General features: G+C 49.3%; 1 pseudogene; it reads right to left on the bottom strand.

Annotated features, from left to right (window-relative positions):
• The window catches only part of LOC125427910, a 50,254-nt pseudogene that overhangs the window by 779 nt on the left and 32,760 nt on the right, over nt 1-16,715 (bottom strand).

Here is a 16,715-nt window from a genome sequence, read left to right as displayed (position 1 = left end):
AACCTCCTACGCCACTGATGATTGGCTGAAGACTGGCCACCATCCCCCCCCCCCAAAAAAAACCCCAGCACCTGCAACAACCACCCCAATCCATCTCTTTGACTGCCTCGCTGGTTTGGAGTCCTGAGAGGTCCCAACAGGGGAAAAAGCAAACTTCCTATCGCCCTTTTTGGATACTTGCCAGCCACCAACAGCCTGGCGCTCTTCTTCACGGAGTCAAGAGATGTCCAAGCCACACAGCTATATAACCCTTGGTCAGAGTACTCCAAGTCAGTGATGGTCAGGGTTGTGTTGCTGATGAAGTACCTGGGGAGAGAGAGAAGAACCTGACCACTACAGCACAACTGAGGGGAGGCAAGCCCTCATGCGTCTCCCTTCGGCCCACCACACTCACTTGTCCAGGTCAGTCCGACTCCGTATCGTCCTTGGCCCTCCGCTTGCCACTCTGATCCCGTGCTTCAGGGATGTGAGTCAAGTCAAACCACAAGCTTCAGAGTGGAAGGTCACCGTGGCGCCTTTCAGCTTCTTCTCATTGGCAGGGCCCACCAAAATCTTGGTGGCTCCTAGAAGAGATCGGACAGTTGTGCTCTCTCTTCTGTGCAGACCAAGTGTACTCTTAAGGGGCTCTGGGCTGTAATAGTTTCTTCCCATTTCCCCACAACACACTTCTGCACTTCTTCTGAACTGCTCCTTCCACAGTACCTGGGACCTGCCCAATTCATTTCAGCACCTCAAGACAGAAAATGTCTTGGTCGTGGCCCTAGTCTGGGGGGATGCTCAGTTCCACGAAACCTGCTGGATCTTATGGAATCCCGCAGGACCTATAAAACAGAGTTGTTCCACCAGGCATATAGTTGAGGGAGCTACAGTAACATCTGGCCTCCCCCTTTTCCCATCAATCCCACAGCTTTACCCTCACTGGACATGTTACTATTTATCACCATCTGAAATTAGTATAATAATGCTGAAATGTAAAGTACTGAATGGTTTTTAAATGTTTTAAATATTTAAATTGTGGAAGGAAAGGGAGGGAGGGAGGGAGGGAGGGAGGGAGGGAGGGAGGGAGGGAGGGAGGAGGGGAGGGAGGGAGGAGGGGAGGGTGGGAGGAAGGAAGGAAGGAAGGAAGGAAGTTGAAGGAAGGAAGGAAGGAAGTAAAGGAAGGAAGGAAGGGAGAGGGAAAGGAAGGAAGGGAATGTAGGAAGGAAGGAAGGAGAGGAAGGGAAGAGGAAGGACAGAGGAGCCAGACAACAGATTGAATGAACGGTCATTTCCTCATGTTGGAAGGGAGAGGGAGTGGAGGGAGGGAGGGAGGAGGGAGGGAGGGGAGGAGGATGGATGGGATGGATGGATGGATGGATGGATGGATGGATGGATGGATGGATGGATGGATGGATGGATGGATGGATGGAGGCAGACAAATAGATGAATGAGTGGTCATTTCCCTCTGCCTGTTTATTAACAAGACTGAGACAGATTGGAGTCCAGTAGCACCTTGGACAGCAACATGAAGGAGAAAAGGAGTTTGGCTTTATATACCACTTTTCTCAACCATAGGGAGACTCAGGTTGTCTTGGCTGCCTCTTCCCTTCCTCTCCCCACAACAGACACCTTGTGAGGTAGGTGGAGCTGAGAGAGTTTGGAGAGAACTGTGACTGGCCCAAGGTCACCCAGCAGGCTTCCTGTGTAGGAGCTGGGAATCAAACCTGGTTCACCAGGTTAGAGCCTGTTGTGCTTAACCACTACACTGTGCTGGATCTCAATGCAGAAAGGTACTGCACATCTGTTGTGCTTTTGCACTTGGCTGTTCCTTTCCCTGTTTGAGGCCTCCCAGCTCAGACTCCCAGCTCAGACTCAAGACCAGATTCCTTCAGACTGAGCATAGATTCTCCTTCAACAGGCAAAACAGAAACATTGCACAAGCATCTACCCCTCATTCTGGCCTCTGTCTGTGTTTGTAAAACGCAGCCGTCACAGGAGCACACCAATCGCGTGGAGTGGCAATGGTCAGAAGTAGCAATTAAAGCTGCACAGGTTCCAAAAATGGCACCCCAGTATTAGCAACCACAAGGGGGGTGTTTTGAGTATTCTCAAAGGGCTTTCATGGCCGGCATTCACCGGTTGTTGTGGGTTTTCCAGGCTGTGCGGCCATGACTGGGCCAAGATAATCCAGCAGGTTTCATGTGCAGGAGTGGGGAATCAACCCTAGTTCACCAGATTAGAGTCCATGTGCTCTTAACCACTACACCATGCTGGCATAAGATTTTCATTGCATCAGCTTTTGAGAGTCATAAGAACATAAGAACATAAGAATAAGTTAGTTGGATCAGGACCAGAAATTCATCTGTTCATTTCAGTTGTTTAGTGGTTTTCACCAGGTGAAATTTCTTTGGAAGTTCACATGTGGATGTGATAGCAATGGCTTTCTCATGGCTGTTGCTCCCAAGCACCCTGGAGTTTGTTAAGGCATTTGCAATCTCAGATCAAAGAGGATCAAGATTGGTAGCCACAGATTGACTTCTCCATTAATCTGTCCAAGCCCCTTTTAAAGCTATCCAGGTTAGTGGCCATCACCACCTCCTGTGGCAGCATATTCCAAACACCAATCACACGCTGTAATGAAAAGTTGCTTCCTCATTAGTCCTGTAATTCTTCCCCCCCCAGCATTTTCAGTGTATGCCCCCTGGTTCTAGTATTGTGAGAAAGAGAGAAAAATTTCTCTCTGTCAACATTTTCTACCCCATGCATAATTTTATAGACTTCAATCATATCCCCCCTCAGTCGTCTCCTCTCCAAACTAAAGAGTCCCAAACGCTGCAGCCTCTCCTCATAGGGAAGGTGCTCCAGTCCCTCAATCATCCTCGTTGCCCTTCTCTGCCCTTCTCTGAGTCAAGCCCCCTTTCATCACATTGAGATATTCACCTACCTGTAACAAACTGGGAACTGTGGGGCAGCATTTTGGTCCTGTCAATTTACTTATTTAATTCATTTATATTCTGTCTTTCTCCCCAGTGGGGACACAAAGTAGCTTGTATTGTTTCCTTCTCCTTCATTCTATCCTTACAACAACCCTGCAAAGTAGGTTAGGCTGAGAGAGTGTGACTGGCCCAAGGTCACCCAGCCAGCTTAGGTGGCACATGGGAGATTTGAGCCTGGATCTCCCAGATCCTAATCCAGAGAACTGGATCCCCCAATCTGCCACACAAGTGGTGGTCTCTTAATCTGGACAACTGGATTTGTTTCTCCACTCCTACGCATGAAGCCTGCTGGGTAGCCTTGGGCCAGTCACAGTTTTCTCAGAACTCTCTCATCCCCCTCCCTCATAAGGGGTCTGTTGTGGGGAGAGGAAGGGACAGGAGTTTTTAAGCCACCTTGAAAAGCTAGGTATAAATCCCAACTCCTCCTCCTCCTCTTCAACATTTAAACCACTACACCACACAGGTTCTCACCTCATTTCTCACTCTGCTGACTTTAGAGACACCCCAAAACCCAACCTCGCCCAAGCCAGTCCCTTTACAGTCGTGTGGAACAATCACCCCTGATTACAGTGGGCATCGGGTGGCTTTATGTGCCCTTAGAGCAGGGGTCCCCAAACTTTTTAAACAGGGGGCCAGTTCACTGTCCCTCAGACTGTTGGAGGGCCGGACTAAAAAAAACTATGAACAAATTCCTATGCACAAATGATTGTAAAATGTTTGATTTCACCTTTCAGCCTTTCTGTCATGGTCTATTTTTAGAACAGTGACCAAAGTATGTCAAGTACAGGGTGGGCTCCAAATATTGTTGGGGAGGCTGTGGAATACCTTCCCCTGTAAAAAAACAAAGCAGAACTTTCCCAATGAAGCATTCCATCTAACCCAGGATCAGGTATCTTCCTGGGTTCTTCCTCCCTAGCAGCCACAGCGAGCGACCTCAGCCTGGCTGATGCCAATGGGAGTGAGGCGGAACAAGAAAGCCTGAGAGCAACACATGGAGTAAACCGGAGAAGGAAAGAGGTGGAGCAGGAGTTGCCACGTGTAAGGTTTCCAACCTCTGGGTCAGAAAATTCATGGAGATTTGGGGTGCTACATCATGTAACTGCAATCAACGGCCGCTAATGCAGGTTCCTCCTCTCCCTCGAGTCTCCTCACTGCCACATGAATGGAGGCCACCACCGCCATGTACTGGCGGGCTGGGATAGTCAGCCTTCAGGGGGCCACATTTGGCCCCTGGGCCGTAGTTTGGGGACCCCTGCCTTAGAGGTTTAATTTTATACTTGGAGAGGTTTTTCGGAGGTCACCTGAATCCCTGCACATTTTTCTTTCAGTCTCAGTGTGTATAAATGATTTAATGTATGCAAATGAGCCACAGCATTTCTCCGCCACTAATCCTGGGGTGAGGAAGAGAGCTAACATTACTGGACAGGGCCGACTTGACAGTTGATCGCCTGTTGGAATCTGACCTGCTTTCCAAAATCGTGATGGAGGATGCAGTTCTGGCACTATCTCAAAGGGCCTCGGAAGAGGAGAGTGCTATATCATGGGAAGCTGTGGATTTGATGATGTTCCCTTATTGTACTATATAGATAGTTACTGTACTATATATGGCCTTAGATGCTCTGGCTGAAACCTGTAAGGGCAGGAGGAAATGCTAGTGTTGAACTAGGATCTGAGAAACCCGGGTTCAAATTTCCACCTTGCCAAGTAGCATGCTCAATGTCTTCGGTCAATCATTCTTTCTCATCCTTGCCTACCTCAAAGGGTTGTTGTGATCATGAAATAGGAATGGGGAGACTCGTGTAAATGTGTAATAGAATGGGTACAGAGAAAGCTCTCTTCTGACTTTCTGAGCCCATTCGCCTCTGTTGTGCTCTTTGGAGGAGAATAATGCTCAACTCTTTAGAGCAGGAGCACCTTTACACTAGAGGATCTGCTGGACTACAATTCCCATCAGCCCCTTCCAGCAGGGCCAATTGGACATTCTGGCAGGGGCTGATGGGAATTGTAGTCCATAACATCTGGAGTGCCAAAGGTTCGCCACCACTGCCTCAGAGCTATTTTTCACTGTCAAACTACATGTCTAGGGTATTCTTTACCTCACCCTTCCTCCAAGGAAATCAGAGTGGAATCTCTTCCCTACTTTACCCTCACAACAGGTGAGGCAAAGAGAAACAAAAAGACAAACTGGTCAATGATCATCTTGTAAGCATCAAGAGAAATTGGCCAATGATCATCTAGTAAGCACCAAGGCAGAAGTTGGATTTGAATGCAGGGCTCCAATATCCAACAACTATACTCCACTGGCACCCAAACCCTCGCTCTCATCTGCTTTTTTCCCATCATTCCTCATTCAACTTATGACAGTATCCTATCGGTAATTTCATATAGCCACTCGAATAGCCAGGAGCATGCTGGGGAAACCTTCACTTTTGACAATGAGATGCGCTGTGATGAGACTTCAGTTTCTGATCGTGTTTCTCAGCCAAGCATTGATAACTCCCAAGCGCCCTCGGGTTGGACTTGCTTAAGCTGCAGGGTCCCATTCGTGAACTCAAAGGTCCGGTTGTTTTTGAGGGCAAGGGACATGTCTTCCGTAAACCTGGAGCGGAGAGAAGGAAAGGGTGGAGTGTGAAGTGTGCGAAGGAGAAAATTCCCTGCTATCATCATGCCTACTTTGGCCAGCTCTGGGTTCAAAAATTCTGGGAGGTTTCGGAAGAAGGATGGGGTTTGGGAAGGACTGGATCTTCGTGGGGTCTAATGCCATTCAACCCACCCTCCAAAGCGGCCATTTCCTTCAGGAGAAAGATCTCTGTAGTCTGGGGATCAGTTGCAAATCTGGAAGATCTCCAAGACCTACCTGAGACTGTAGCAAAAGGCAAGGAATAAATCATGATGATGATGATGATGATGATGATGATAATGATGATGATGATGATGATAACAACAACAATATGAGAAGGTCACTAAATACCACGATTTGAAGACTGATTCCCTTCCATCTGAAGGCCAGTTTATGGGGGGTACAGCCATTGTGGCAGCAGCACCTGTGCAAGAGTCCCTACAAAACGGTAAGTCACCGCCCTGGACGGGCGCTGCTTTTTTTGGCCCGGGTATGAAAGGGGGCCTGAGATTCAGTGAGGGACTATGGCAACAAACTAGCTGAGGGTTGTCCCAGTGGGCAATCTGCACTCTGGGCTTTATCTCCAAAACACGGTAAGGGTGCACTTGGAAACATCTTCTAATTGGACAAAAATCAACGCCTGTCCAGACGCAGAGGCAGCCATTCCGTTGGGATCTGGGTAAAATAGCCACACAGCCCAGAATCTCACAAACAGCCAGTTGATTCTGGCCATGAAAGCCTTCGATCTTCTCCATGTTGCGGAAAATAAGCTGTGGCGGTCATTTGGTGGCTGTGCCCGTCCTGCTGTGTCAGAATTCCAAACTTGCCCGCAGGCTCAGAAAGGTTGGAGACCACTGGGGCACACACACACAAGACATGAACGGTGACATGTAGAAGAGGTACAAACTAAGGACCAAGCGTACATATTTTGAGCGTCATGGAGAGCTGAACAAGTGGGGAGAGAACTCACCATTTCACTGTGGGCCCAGGCGCTCCAAACGTTTTGCAATGCAAAAAGGCGGTCTGGTTCTCCACCACGCTGTAGCTCATGTTGTCTGGGGTCAGGATCTGTGCTGGTAGGCCTGGAGCAAATCAAGCAGATGTTTGGCCAGCTACACAAACATCTGGTTCCAACTCATCTACTAACCCTTCAGAGGAGATCCAACGAGGACACTGAACCAGCCCTGTAGCCGAAACATTGCACTGGGAAGGCGTGAAGGACCATCATCTTCCATATCTTACCACAGTCTCAGGGCAGGTTACAGTAAAAACTAGGCTTGGAGAAAGGGAGGGGTGAATGGATACTTTGGGGAGCACACTCCCAGTGCGGGGGAGTGAGCCAAATGCCCAGGTGACGAGAAAGGTCTTTGCCAGACGCCGAAACTCCAGAAGAGTAGGTGCTTGGTACGTCTGTGGAAGGAGGGCATTCCACAGTGTAGGGGCCACTGTAGAGAAAGCCCTCCATATGCCATATGTCCCCATGCCATATGTCCCCATGTCCCCCAGTGGCATGTCTGACATTGATCAGAGTCCGAACCGGTCACTAGAACCAGGGAGCATTCATTGAAAATGCTGGGGGGAAGAATGAGGACTAATAAAAGGAAACACCTTCTGATGACATGTGATTGGTGTTTGGAATATGCTGCCACAGGAGGGGTGGTGATGGCCACTCAACCTGGATGGCTTTAAAAAGGGCTTGGATAGATTTGCTGGAGGAGAAGCTCTAATTCTATGGCTACCAGTCTTGATCTGCCTTGATCTCAGATTGCAAAATGCCTTAGCAGACCAGGGTGCTCATGGAGCAGCAGCAGCAGTCATTGCTTTCTACATCCTGCAGGTAGAGCCCCAAAGGCACCTGGCAGGGCCACTGCTAGTAAGTAGAGTGTTGGACTAGATGGACTCTGGTCTGATCCAGCAGGCTGTTCTTATGTTCTTATGTTCTTTATGAACCCCCTTTCAACCCAGGCTCTGGCTTTAGGGTTGCCAGGTCCCTCCTAAGAACTTGCGAGGGGAGCTTTCACAAAGCACCTTATGTGATCCCCTTTGTCCTGGAAGAGGCTGTACAAATGAACTATTTGCTCAGATGGGTCACTGGCTTTCCCAAGCATCTGATCATGCCAAGGGAAAATAACAGCCCTGTTGTGGCTAGGGGTCTTTCCACAGCCCCCCACAAACAACCCACCTTCCCAACCTCCCAACCCCTCCCTGCTCGGATTCGAGACAAACAGAGAGACTCACGGACTACGTAGATGTAAGCATTGGCTAAGAGGCTGCCGTGTTTATTGTGGGCAAGGCACTGACGTCAGAGCCCAGTATCGTTGGGTTCCACCTTGCTGAAGATCAGAGCTCCCCGCTGCAGCACCCTTCTTGGGTCTGGCGGCAGATCTGAAACCCAGCAGACAGTTGAGACAGGGATGGGGACGCCAGTTGCTCAGGCCCCTCATTTCCTCCCCCCTCTCCACTCCCCTCGCCCACTCACTCACTTCTGAGCGGAACCCCGTTGATTCGCCACTCGACCTCTGGCCGGGGTTTCCCGTCTGACCTACCTGAGACAGGGCATGACGCTCTCCCCTGGCCCGTAGATATGGCTCTCTGGCTGTTTGGTCCAGGTGGGAGCAGCTGGTGGGAAAAGACCACTGTGAACTGCACTGATAATAATAATTCTTCTCAACTACAGACGAGAGTTAGCTGCTTGTCCCCTGCCAGTTTTGGAAACCTAAAACACAGAGATTTGAGTTTCTTCTCCTGATCATAAAGCTTCCGCTTTTCCACCATCACTGGTATTGGAAAGTGCCATGAAATTACAGTTGATTTAGGGTGCCCCCTGAGGGTTTTCAAGGCAAGAGATGAACAGAGGTGGTTTGCCATTGCCTGCCTCTACAGAGCAACCCTGACTTCCTTGATGTTCTCCCGTCCAAATACTAACCAGGGCCAACCCTACTTAGTTTCCAGGAACTTAAAAGATTGGGCTGGCCCGAATCATCCAGCTCTTGACAAGAGACATTCCGAGGTGGTTTGCCACTGCCTGCCTTTGCGTAGCAACCCTGACTTTCTTGGCTTTCTCCCATCCCAGTACTAAGTAGCGCTGACCCTTCTTAGCTTGTGTGACCCGATGAGATCAGGCTGGCTTGGGAAATACAGGTCAGGGCAAAAGGCATACAGAGGTGGTTTGCCACTGCCTGCCTTCGTGGAGCAGCCCTGGATGTCCTCTCATCCAAGAACAGATTAGTTTGAGAGTGAACCTTTGAGACTGAGAAGCAGTGGACTACAATTCCCATCAGCCCCTGCCAGCATGGTCAATTGGCCATGCTGGCAGGGGCTGATGGGAATTGTAGTCCATAACATCTGGAGTGCCAAAGGTTCGCCACCACTGGACTAGGCCAATCCTACTTAGCTTCTCAGGAAATTCCTGGAGATTTGTAGGTGGGGATAAGGGAAGGCGGGATTTGGGGAGGCGAGGAATCTCAGCAGGGTAACGTCACACAGTCCACTCTCCAAAGTGGCCCTTTCATCCAGGATGTTGTCTAGAGATTGGTTGTAATTCCAGGAGATTTTCTCACCAGGAGAGGTTGGTAACCCCACTTCAGAGATGCAGTAAAATTGGGCTAGCCTAGGTGATGCAGGTCCGGGCGGAGCCAGTGTTAAGCCAATGACTATAGTCTCAACAGAAGAAGAAGAAGAAGAAGAAGAAGAAGAAGAGGAGGAGGAGGAGGAGGAGGAGGAGGAGGAGGAGGAGGAGGAGGAGGAGGAGGAGTTTGGATTTATATCCCCCGTTCTCTCCTGTAGGAGACTCAAAGGGGCTGACAATCTCCTTGCCCTTCCCCCCTCACAACAAACACCCTGTGAAGTGGGTGGGGCTGAGAGAGCTCCGAGAAGCTGTGACCAGCCCAAGGTCACCCAGCTGGCATGTGTGGGAGTGCCCAGGCTAATCTGAATTCCCCAGATAAGCCTCCACAGCTCAGGCGGCAGAGCTGGGAATCAAACCCAGTTCCTCCAGATTAGATACACGAGCTCTTAACCTCCTACATGCAAAACTATAGCAGGATACTGGCAGGTAGGAAACCACAGGCAGATCTCCAATTACATCACAAGTGGCCCATTGATATACACACAACAGCCTTCCTTCCCCCTTTTCTGGTACCAGGTGGAACTGGTTTAAGCAGACAGTATACTATAATTGGATGTTTACATAACGGCGAAGCTGGGTTCTCAGGGCAGAGATGAGGAAAGCAGCAATATGGCAGGACCATCATTGACACGACTCAACTCTGGCCTTCCCTGGTGGCCTCTCCTGCAAGTACTAACCAGGGCTGACCCAGTTTAGCTTCTGAACTCTTTTGAGGCTTGGCTTTCCTGGGCCCGCCCTCCCTTCTTACCCACAAACAACATCAAAGCCAAAGTCTGACCCTGCTGTCAACCACCCAAAGGTGATTTCTCAGGGAGAATGAAGATTCAACAGCCAGGTCAGGAGGGCGTTACAAAGAACACACCAGGACGTCAGGGCTGATGAATTGTCAGTCTCATTTGCATCTGACAAAAGAGAGCTTTGATTCTTGAAAGCTTCTACTCTGGAAAATCTTGTAGGGTCTCGAAGGGGCTGCTGGATCCTGCTGACTAACCCTGCTACCCAATTGAAATTACATCGAGAAGCGTCTTCATTAGCATTACAGTCGCCTCTCTTCCACTTTCTCTTTGACACGCCAGAAATAATAAGCAAGAGGAGAGAAAGGGGAGGGGCAGCCCAAAGGAGGCGTGGCCTTCACACGGGTGCAGTCTTGCTTCTTCACTTCCGTCCTTTTCTGCCGATCCCTCCTTCCTTTTCGCAACGTTTGTTTATTTTATCTATTAATTTTATTTAACTCAACACCCGTGACCAGGCTCAGGGCGGCTAGCACGCATTTTTTAAATACAAAAATCGAACTTTAGAATAATAATCAGTTTTAAAATTCCAAAAAATAATAATTACATAGATGATGAGTTAATAAAATGTAACCCACAACAACCCCAGCCCTGGCTGTATATGGGTAAGAAAAGGCATAAACTCTGGAGGCAAGATGATACTATTCTGGAGCAGACCTTTTCACTTGTAAGCCTGGTCAAATAGTTCAGTCTGACAGGCCCTGCCCACAGGGCTCTGATGTCCACTGGGAAGAAATTCCACCCCCCGAGGGGCCAGTGCCAAGAAGGCCGTGGCTCTTGTGAAAGACAGCTGAATTGTTTTCTCTTGCTGTGGCGTCTCCGCTATCAGACTTACAACTGTAACTTCCTTGGGGCAGGGCATCTATCTTTTCTGCCTCTGTTGTAAGCTGTGAAGTATGTTGGTAATAAACAACATGTCAGCTACATCAGCAATAATTCTGGAAACTACCGAACTAAAGCTGAGACTGTTTTGAGTCTTGCTGGGTTCGAAGCGAGAAATAAGCAGGTGTTCACATTTTGCCCACAGAAACCAGTAGGACTGAGAAGAGCTCCGCCTTGGCTAGATCCTTCCTAGGGTTGCCGGGACGTAATTGGGGTGAGGCAAGCCAGGACTCATGCCCTGAGTGCTGACTGAGGGAGGCACCAGGCAGCCTGAAGCCCTCCCCCCCCACAAACCCTGACCCCCACCATTGAACTGTCCCCCTGGCTGGAGCTGCAAGTGGAATTTGGGAGAGGGCAGTTCAAGGCTGGGTCCAGGGTCCGGCTGTGCCCCTGCCCCAAACTCCACACGTAGCTGGGCTTGGCCAGACCGAGATTTAAACTGCAGGCTCCACCACAAAGCCTACAGTTTAAAGCTGGGCCTGGCCAAATGAAAGCCAGCCTTCAACTGCAGGGTCTGCTCTCGCTGGGTCCAGCACTAAACTGCTTGCTCCAGCTCTGACATGTGATTTCAGAGGGGCAGCCAGCAGTATAAAGCTGGACCCAACCAGGGTGAAGCCTGCTGTTCAAGGCTGGACTTGACCTGACTGGGTCCAGCTTTAAAGTTCAGGATTCAAGGTGGAGTCTGCAGTTTAAGATGAGACCAAGCCAAGCTCAGACTTGAATTTGCTCCCCTCCCCCGCCCCCCGCTACAAGCTCCTCATGGACTTCAGGGGGGGAGCAGCCGAACGCTTGCTCTGAGCACCATTGTTAGAAGATACACCCCTGTGGGGTTGCTAATCTCAAATCTGTAGGGTTTGGAGATCTCACAACTGACCAGAGATCGCTTCCCCCGGGAAAATGGATCCTTTGAGGGTAGACTCCCACCCCCAAATCTCCAGGAATATTCCAGTCCAGATTTGGCTGCCGTAACTTATGCCGATGCCACCCATGAGTCAGTCTGGCCTCACGCAGTCACCCGGTCAGCATTTCTGTAGTTGTTTGGTTTTCACGGTAGCCACTCGGCACTGCCAAGAACTGTAGGGCAGGGCTGGCTTGGCCTCCCCCTTTGGCATCCCTCCCCAAAGCTATGCGGTCGGTTTGGTGCTATTTGTCATGTGTCTGAGAAAAGAAGCAGGCAACGCGTTTTCAAAAACGAGATGTCTACAGCCTATAAAACTGCCTGTTTCCTGCATTTCCGTTGGTGAATTTTCTATTGGGAAACCAGCCAACTGTCTGCGTGCGCCCTGATTCTGAAAGGACTTAGTCCCAAGAGCATTCTTCACTAAAAAGCTGTTGTGGTTTTTTGACTGGGAAGCCACTGCCCTGACTTCAGTGGGTTTGAGGGACCAGCAGAAGTGGCTGCAAGAGACCAGGCTGCTTTTAATAAAAAGGAACAGCTTTTGGTTCGGACATCCCGATTCCAGTTTTTCACTGTTTTGGAGTACGCGCACAGCATTTCTCTTCTCTCCCTTCACTGCACCTCTCCCCCACGCCACTGTTTCCATTTTTCTTTTGCTCCTCTTGATGTTCCTGTCAAGAAAAGAAAAGCTGCCCCCTCCTTTTTCTGACCCTCCCCTCATCTGGGATAGCAGGCACTGGTCAGCTACCATCAGCCATAAAGCACAGGGTAAGGTGACCAGATGGTCACCTTCTTCCAACCCGACAAGGAACCCAGGTGATAGGGGCTGCAAACGGTAAGTTCTGTAGAAGTGTCGGCCAAGAGCCGTTAAAGAGCAGTTTTGCCGTTTTGCGCCAGCCCTCGTCAGGAAACAGGGAAGTTTCCCAGAAGGTGCACCGTAGCAGCAGCAGTGTCCTCTGGGCGCCTTCATGTTTCTGACCGGGGAGCCAGCCAAGAAAAGGCATTGTGCTGCTGGGGCCATTGTCCGTAATCGGGACAATGGCATAAGCCCAGCGGGACGCGGGACACTCTACGCAAAAGCGTGAGTGTCCCGCGAAAATCGGGACGGATGGTCACCCTATAATAGGGAGATTTCAAAAGCGGCCTGTGGAAACATGCTTATGCCCTTGTCCTGGTAATGCGACAGAGACAAGCTCTCATGTATTATTGCACTGCCAATTTTATGTCGATATTAGGAAAAGCCTAGTACTACCCTTGCTGTTTCGACATTTCGGCCATTGTTGCCCTTTTAATTGCCCAAACAAACTTTTAGTTGATTTCTTGTTGGATGATAAAGTTCCCAATGCTGCACAGGAAGTGGCAAAAAAATTTATATTGCCACAAGATTATGTTGACCAAAGGTTTCTTGTGCTTAGATGTTTTAACTGTTGCTGTACAGCAGGGGTCCCCAAACTTTTTAAACAGGGGGCCAGTTCACTGTCCCTCAGACTGTTGGAGGGCCGGACTAAAAAAAACTATGAACAAATTCCTATGCACAAATGATTGTAAAATGTTTGATTTCACCTTTCAGCCTTTCTGTCATGGTCTATTTTTAGAACAGTGACCAAAGTATGTCAAGTACAGGGTGGGCTCCAAATATTGTTGGGGAGGCTGTGGAATACCTTCCCCTGTAAAAAAAAAAAAGCAGAACTTTCCCAATGAAGCATTCCATCTAACCCAGGATCAGGTATCTTCCTGGGTTCTTTCCTCCCTAGCAGCCAGCAAGCGATTCGCCAGCCTGGCTGATGCCAATGGGAGTGAGCCGGAACAGAAAGCCTGAGAGCAACACATGGAGTAGCCGAGAGGGAAGGGGCTGGAGCAGGAGTTGCCACATGTAAGGTTTCCAACTCTGGGTCAGAAAATTCATGGAGATTTGGGTGCCATCATGTAATTCGCAATCAACAGCCAGCAATGGTCGGGTTCCTCCTCTCCCTCGAGCCCTCACTGCACATGAATGGAGAACCATCACGCCATACCTGGCGGGCCGGATAAATCGCCTTCTAGGGGGGGTCACATTTGGCCCTCTGGGTCAGAGTTTGGGACCCCTGCCATGTACATTGGGTCTTACTCTGTACAATCAATAAAAGTTAGCATGTCCCCTCAAGAGGGAACAATTGTGCAATTCTGGATATTTAAATATCCGTCTGTTGTTTTGCTCTTTTTTGTACTGGTCAACGACTGAATAAACATATCGATTGATCCCTCTGTGTAATTAGTTGGCTGACCTGGGGCAAGAAAACCCACGGCCGATGTGGTGATGTCATGACATACAGCATACGGTTCCACACATAATTGGGAGCAGGGCGAGAGAAAAGCTTTCTGTTTGTGACCTCATCTAGCCCCATTAATGCCTGTCTCTAGAAACAGCCACCTTTGAAAAGCCTTTATCCTCCCTGGATAACACAGTTGCCAACTTCCAGGTGATAGCTGGAGATCTCCTGAGATTACAACTGATATCCAGGTGAGAGATCAGATCACTTTGAAAAAATGGCTGCTTTGGAAGGTGAACTCTATGGCATTGTACCTATTCATGTCCCTCCCCTCCCCAAAACTCAGCCTCCTTAAACTCCACCCCCGAAACCTCCGGAGATTTCCCAACCCAAATGTGGCAACCCTACTGGAGAAACTATATAAGTTCCTGCATATATTTCCTCAGCAGAAGTCAAATCAGCTTAGAGGGTGGATTTTTCCAGCAGGAAAACATCAGAGAAGGATTAGCCCCGTCCCCCTGTAAAGCAATCCTATCAACTTATTTGCTAAGGAAAAATGATGCATTGTGTGATGGAATAGTACTGTAAAACTAGCAGAATCACACCTACATGTTAAAATTGGCCTTTGATCTCAAGACCTCCGGAGGGAGAAACCAAAAGGCCATGGAAATTTACCCAGGACAGGAAGATGCCCAAATAAGGCACTTCAAAAAGCTTTGCGGACCGCATGGCAAGGGGGAAAGTTTTCCTGGAGACTGAGAACAAAGACCAAGGTGACTCTATCATGGGCTGATTAGTTCAATATATTCTCCAGATGTTCAAGAACTACAATTCCCATAAGCCCTGCCACTTGGCCATGCTGGCAGGGGCTGATGGAAATTGTAGTCCATGAACATCTGGAGGGCCATAGTTTGAAGACCCCTGGGCTAAGCTAAGAGAAGCACCTCTGGGCTGGATGTCCCAAGAGATCCATAAGAATGTATTCAGCTGAGCAAATCTCTGTAACTGCATTTTATTTAATTTCTTTGATTTCTGTTAAGAGTGAGTCAGTACCAATTATGAAACCCTTATTACCTGTTCCATGGATCAAAGCCCAAATTTTCCCATTAAACTGCTTAAAACGTACATGTAATTCCACAACATTTATTAATATTACCGCAACTTCATGAGACTGATCATTCACCTGACCACAGTGCTTGTGTGGGATGTTCTTCAACAGATCAACCTTGATTGAGCAGAGGTCTGCTCCAGTTTCTATAACTCCATTCACTGTAATGGCCTGTCCCAGAGTCACTGGCTCACTCCTCATTCTCTCAGCCCAAAGTTTCTGTTCCTCGGGAATGACATCCTCCCCACCGACTCTCTGCTGCTTGATGACGGCCATGGAGCTCATTTTAACTGCTGGCTCTGCTGAAGTAGCCTTCTGTTCCCTCTGGCGATGTCCCCCCCCCCCTTTTCAAGAAGGATGCTGTCGACTGCAGACTTCTCTCGCTCTCTCTCTATCCCTGCTTCTGAGTTAAACTGCATCCCAGCTGCAGACTGTTGTCTCTCTGCCCCTCTCTCTCTCTCTCTCCGGACCAGACACATAGCTCGCATCTGAATGGAAACGCATTCCAGCCACCAGCTTGGCTCTCTCTCGCCTGAGAGTTTTCTCCCCCCCCCCCCCCGATTCAAACTTTGGGGATTGTTTTCTCTGGCACGATTCTTGCTGTGCCATCAAAAAATTCAAAATAAGCTGCTGACCCAGCATAAAGCTTCTTAGGAGCGCTGTCCAGCTATCCTCACTCTCCAGGAACTGCTCCCCCTCCAGAAATTGCTCTAACCACCTGCTCAAGCCTAGAGCCCTGCCCCCTCCACTTTCCCCCGTAGGATGCTGATGGCTCACCTCCTCTCCAAGCATTCATGCTGTCCTGGTAATCCACCCCGGCCTCTGAAAGACCCTCAGAGCCTCTGGTTACCAGCTTGCACACTGGAGTCTTGGATCCTGCAAAATGCTGCCACCATATCATGAGACCAAGCCTGGGAGAGTCAAGCTTGTTTCAGTAAAAATCTGGATCCTTTCTCCAATAACTCCAACCAGCTGAGTTCTCAACGATTTTTATTGGAAAACAGAAATCAAAGAAATAAAATAAAATGCAGTTACAGAGATTTGCTCAGCTGAATACATTCTTATGGGTCTCTTGGGACATCCAGCCCAGAGGTGCTTCGCTTCGCTTAGCCCATGATAGAGTCACCTTGGTCTTTGTTCTCAGTCTCCAAGGGCGTTTTTCCACTCGAGAGTAGAATAGTGTCGACTCATGAGGCTGAAAGAGTCGACCTGTGTTAATCCCTTCGTTGCTTCCCACAGCAGCCGAGGTGGTCCTGCCGGAGCCGAGTTCAGAGGGCGGGATCACCTCGACTCATCATTCACTCGTCATATCTGATTGGCTGCTGCGTTCGGGCGGGAATGCTTAACGCTGCAAGCCCCTTTTTAAAAAAAACATTACGCTGCCATTTCGCTGCTAATGAAATGGCGGCCCACCTACCCTTCGTCACTGCGCATGATCGTAGTGTTACACTGCGTTACCCGGGCGCCGAAGTCTTCTCCGCTCGTCACGCATGCCCAAAACACTTGCCTGTGATTGGCTGACTCGGCGAATCGACCCGACGAACGTTTCCCACTCCGTCGGTTT

This window comes from Sphaerodactylus townsendi, linkage group LG03 (genome assembly GCF_021028975.2).
Source record: "Sphaerodactylus townsendi isolate TG3544 linkage group LG03, MPM_Stown_v2.3, whole genome shotgun sequence".
Lineage (NCBI taxonomy): Eukaryota > Metazoa > Chordata > Lepidosauria > Squamata > Sphaerodactylidae > Sphaerodactylus > Sphaerodactylus townsendi.
The sequence above is the reverse complement of the archived record's forward strand: the minus strand, read 5'-3'. Positions and strand labels throughout refer to the sequence as shown.